This window comes from Lithobates pipiens, unplaced genomic scaffold (genome assembly GCF_037356315.1).
Source record: "Lithobates pipiens isolate NorthernLeopardFrog02 unplaced genomic scaffold, aLitPip1_a1.2 Scaffold_19, whole genome shotgun sequence".
Lineage (NCBI taxonomy): Eukaryota > Metazoa > Chordata > Amphibia > Anura > Ranidae > Lithobates > Lithobates pipiens.
Window position 1 is genome coordinate 524,856,156 of NW_027507764.1, and position 6,000 is coordinate 524,862,155.

The window sequence follows — 6,000 nt, forward strand, 5'->3', positions numbered from 1 at the left end:
GCTGAAGGTAAATCTAATGTCATGTACACACGGCCGTTCTTTTCGACAGCAAAGGTCAGACGGAATGAATCCTTTGGACAATTAGATCATGTGTGGGCTTCATGGGACCTTTGCTGTTGAAAAATCAGACGGACTTTAGATTTGCAACGTGTTTCAAATCTTTCCGACTTGAGTCCAGTCGTGTGTACACGGCATAAAGGAAGTTGAACAAGGAAATTATATAATGTATGGTCAGCTTAAGTCAACTACGACTCCCTTTAAAATCTTAGCATGTCAATACAGTGGGAAAAAAGGGCTCAGTCAGATTACTTTGTTCCCATGCCTAAGCTCTAAAGTAAACAGTGCTCTCAACATACATATATCTCCATGACTAGGGTAGCCAGATAACTTACTTCCCCAACAATACATGTAAACCTTACCTATTAACCTTAAAATAAATACTCGGACACCTGCTTGGATGAAAATGGCCTCAACGGCCTTTATTTAAATAACAATAAAAAACTAAACTTTATTTTAATAATACAAAACTTGTAACAACTTCCAGTTACCCAAAAGACCCTAAGTGCTTTTTGGCTGGTCCCTGACGACCCCTTATTATTTTGAGCCTGTGATCCCCTCTTTGTCAGCATCTGTCCCCAGCCGCCAAACTTGCCTCGAGGACTCACTAACTGACCACAGACCCCCAACACATGTTAGCCATTAATCTGGACTGACACCAGCCCAAACATAATGACTCCATCTCTGGCATGGGTCCCAACCATTTTCAAATGACCCATGCATTTCTACATATATATATATATATATATATATATATATATATATATATATATATATATATATATAGCAGTCGTCAAGGACCCAACGCCACCGTGGAACAAGTGTGAAACTTTACACTTGTGACCGCCGCCACGCCAACAAAGCCCGGTGTACTTCATCTTCCAGCCCTAAGGCCCACAGATCAATGCCAACAGGGTTAAAATGAACCCCGTCACCCCTCAAATACCTCCAGGTGTCCACCTCCAGCTCCCAATGACGAATGACCACCCCTCCATTCCGGGCAATAAACTGTCCCTCTCCTTGTTTACCTTAATCCTGGTTTTATTTAGTTTTTCCCAGGACCGAGCCCCTCTCCAAGACATGCGGGCCACTATATCCGACCACACCACTGTCATATCTGGGAAAGCGGTACGGAGCCTCAAGAAATCCCACTGGATATCTTTGATCACCTGTCACATGGGTCGGACCCCCAGATCATTGCCCCCAACATGGAGCACCAGAATATCCGGGGACCAGTCCAATGCAGCAAAACGATGTACCTCGGGGACTACCTTATGCCACATCATCCCTGGAATCCATATCCACCTGACCGTGCCTTCCTCCCTGGCCACCCTGAGTTGTCTACCTTCAGGCCTGACATCCACCCTCCTGGCCCCCCAAAAAACAAAAGAATGTCCCATTATCCAAACGAGACATCTTCGGGGATCTGAAAAGACATAACCAAAGGAAAAACATTCAAACCCATTAACATTATTACGAGACAAAAAACACCAAAAATAAAACGGCAAATCAGTACAATAGTTGTGGCCTCACATATAACCGGTACCTAGCCGATTCCCACCTACCTATCCTCTTAATGACTTCCGACGGAAGTCCCCATCGAGCCACTTCAGTAGCCGCCCCTATTCTAAAAGAGTGGGAAGCATACTCACCCGAAGGAAGACCAGCCGCCTGCAGACACTTTCGAAAAACCACAGAGAATTGAAACCTGGACAGGCAGGATCCATCCTGATGTACCAACAACGCCCCCTCCCCCGGTGGGCGAAGTGCCAAAAACTGCTGCATAGCCGTAACTGGACAAAGCTGCTCATCCACCCCTTGAAACAACTCCACCCAGGCCCCTCTACCTTCCTGATCCATCTTTGACTTCCTAATCCAGATCCTTACCTTCCCTCCGGAGCACTGGACGTTACTCCACCGCAGTCCACAAGCTACCCTCCTGGACGGCGAGACCAGCTCCCCAATCCGGAAGGCCCCAAAGAACGCCAACACAAATGCTGCCCGAAACAGTACGACCTCGAAACCAGACGAACACACCTCCCCCAACACTGCCAGAACTAACCCCAGCACCGCAAAAGACACAGGGCACCTGGAGTCTCGTTTTTGGGAACCCCTTCTGTAACCCCGCAGAGCCCTGCGGACCAAAAAATGCCTTCATGACATCCACCCTACCTTCCATCTGAAACCAGAATGTCCTATGGCTGCCCCAGACACGCCTCTGGCATGATTAGCACATACAAAGAGTAACACCAGCATCTCCATCCCGTCGGGGCCCCCTGTACCTCCTACCTCATTCACCAGGACCAACCATTCTTGCCAAACTTTCTGATAAGCCTTCCACGTTCCTGCGCTGAGAGACTGTCTGATCAATCCTGCGGCGACTCCAATGCAACTGCCCACAGCTCCTGCGGGCACGGTTCCCCCGCCCGATTTGCCTCCGATGCCAGTTTGCGAAACGTGTCCCACTGGAAACGAGACAAAGCATCCGCTAAGCCATTGTCGACCCCAGGGATATGCACAGCATATATAAACGCATTTATACGCAAACAGCAAAGCACCAAGCGCCGCAACAATCTTATCACTGGGGGAGAAGAGGCTGAGATGTTATTAATGGCCATCACCACCCCCATGTTGTCGCAATTAAACCGCACCTTCCTGTTCTCAAAGACACCCCCCCCACAACTCAACAGCTAAAATGATGGGGAACAATTCCAGCAAGACTAAGTTTTTGAGGAAACCCACCTTCCTCCAACTCTCCAGCCACCCGATACGGCCTCATCCGTGAACAAGACCGGTTCCGCATTGCCGACCGGCCCAACCTGCCAAATGGCCCTCCCATTGAATTCCGCCAAAAAGGAATACCAAATCTTCAAGTCTTCCTGCAACTCCCTCGTCAATCTCACAAAGTGATTCAGCATGCGCACCCCCGCCGTGGCAGCCGCCAATCGTCTACAAAAAATGCGCCCCATAGGGATAATCCTGCAAGCAAAATTAAATTTGCCGAGCAAGGACTGCACTTCCTTCAAGCGAAGCTTACGCTTGCCACTGGCCATACTCACCTCCTGCCTCAATGCCACCAATTTGTCCTCCGGCAATCTACACTCCATTGCCACCGAATCAATCATGATCCCCAAAAAAATCAAGTCCGGTTTTGGGCCTTCTGGGCCTTCTGTCTTATCCGCCGCCAAGGGGATCCCAAATCTGTTTGCTAAATGCTGAACTGTCCCGAGCAAAATGCCGCAACAACGAGAATCCGGGGGGCCTAGGCATAAAAAATCATCCAAATAGTTGATAATAGAACTCACCCCTGCAACCTCCCTAACCGCCCATTCAAAAAATGAGCTAAACTGCTCAAAATATGCACAGGAAATGGAACATCCCATCGGGAGACACCTGTCCACGAAGTACGCCCCCTGCCAACAACAACCCAACAAACACATGCTTTTGGGGTGTACCGGCAACAACCGAAAAGCCGACTCCACGTCAGTTTTCGCCATAAGCGAGCCCCTACCATATTTCCAAACCCATGCTTCTGCCGCTTCAAATGATGTATAGGTAACCGCACATGCCTGTGGGTCAATACCATCATTGACCGAGCCGCCCTTAGGGTAGGACAGATGATGAATCATCTTGTACTGACCCGGTTCCTTTTTCGGAACAACACCCAACGGGGAAACAACTAAACCCGGCAGCGGAGGAGCCACGAATGGGCCCGCAATCCGCCCTAACGCCACCTCCTTGGCCAATTTGGCCGACACCACCTCCTGGTGGAGACGGGCCGACCTCAAATTATCCGAAGATCGGTGGCACCTCCCGCACCGTACTCTGAATCCTAAACCCTTCCCTAAAACCCAACCTCCAAGAACTGCGCCGCCGCCCTGTCCGGATACCTACTTAGAAAAGGAAGCAACCTTACCAGACTCACCGGCGTCATCCCTTTTTCCAGCGTTGTCCCCTGATCGACCCTTGCCCTGCTTAAAGCATCGCAGGAAGGGGTGGCTCCCGCTACAGCCTGAGCACTCATGCTTGTATCTGCACGATGTCCCAAAACGGCACGTTCCTTCATTGAACTGCCAGCAGACCCCTTTCTTTTAAGGGGCCGGCGATCCCGCGGAGGAAGCGCCACCGACCCCCCCTGGAAAAAACTGACCCGTCCCTCTCGAAGATGTCATCAACTTTATCCAAAGACTAATGTCTTTGTGATCCCATCTGATGGAGGGGCGAACCGCCTTCCGCTGACGAAACTGTTCGTCATACCGAAGCCATCCCAAGCCCCCATAAACCCTATGAGCCTCACTGATCGCCTCAAGATAGCAAAACAGTGCAGAGCAATTTTCAGGGGCCTTTTCCCCGATCACACTTACAAAAATCGCAAACGCTTGCAACCAGTTTGCAAATTAATCTATACCTCCGCTTCTCTTCCTCATCCTTTTTACTCTCATCCGGCTTCACCCGATCTAAATTAAATTTCTCCAAGGGGAGCAGGGAAAAAATTTCCACAAACTCGTCCTTCCAAATCTTTTCCCGAACCTCTTTCTTCAAATGAGCCCCTAAAGGGCCCTCAAAACACACACGTATACCTCACAACGTGCTGCGTCCGCTAAACACACCTTGTCCAAGTCCTTGTCCCCCGCCTCTGATCCAGTCTTGGTTCCCCCGGCGCCCTTTTCCGTCTGCGTCTCCGCTGTCACCGCCACCGACACCTTCTGCGCGGCTCCCCCCCCACCGGACGTCCCCCCTCCCACTGAGGGCGGAAGAACCCACGGCGTCACCGGAGCTGGGGGTCTCACCTCTCCCCCGTCCAATCGCCATAGCAGCTCCCTGAGGGACTCCCACAACCCCTGAGACCCTTCCCCCACCCCCTGCCCGGACTGAGCACTGCCCTCCCCTCCCCCCCTCCCCCCCCCACAACCTCCCCGCTCCCCCCTAAAACCCCCCCTCCCCCAATATGACCCCGCTCCCCCCCTTACACCCCCCCACAACCCCCCCACCCCACAAGACAATACAGAGTGTGAGCACTCACCAGGCTGTCCCAGGCGATAGGAACCTCCAGCTGCACCACCAGACACTCCTGCAGCCTCCTGGGGATCTTCAGACAGTTCTCCTTCCTCGCTGCTGCCAGCCCGGTCCACCGATCGTTGTGACAGCTGATGTCCTCCAGGTCCTCCTCTCCCCCTGGGCACTGAGAGCTCCGTCCAGGATTTGAAAGTGGCGCCGAAACGATGATGTCATTAAGCCGCGCCTCACTCCCAGCCACCGCACAGGCATTCCGACGGCCAGCCCTCCGAGGACCCACACTGAGCCTGGAGGTGGAGCCTCCCGACCGACGCGAATCACTGGCGCGATCCCGGACACTGCCAGCAGCCAAAATGGAGACTCCACAAGGTAAGCCCCCAGCTGCCTCAACTCCTGCACTGGTGCCCGCTTGTCTGCTTCTCCCAGCCAGTAGCAGCCGAATGGATCTGAGCCACGGAGGTGGCAGGAGGGGGTGGGGGCTGGCCCCCCGAACCTCCCCCCCCTGGGACTTTGCCGTGGACGGGGATTCCTTCCAGGCCCCCCGCTCGGTGCCCGGGGTGTCCGCTTGGCGGGGGGACCTGAAGGGGCCCAGCTGGGGCTTCCATAACGGCGTAGAGTCCTGGGGGTATTGTCTGGGCTCAGGCGCTCCAGGGGTCTGGACCTCCGAGCATGCATTTGGAAAGGCCCTGCTGTGGAAGGACCCTGTCCTACCCCCTGCAGCGTGGCAGCAATCTGGCCCTGAAGCCACTCCGTGCCATGAGCCTCCGCTGCTTCCCTAAGCTGCGCCCAAAGATCCTGCAACCCACTCATCCTAACTAACCTCTCTCTATCTGATTGCAGGACACAACGTCTCTCCTCGCTTGCTGACCCCCAACTGCTGACTTGCCCCACCCTGGCACATGGAAGAAGGAACCACACTCCTCCCCC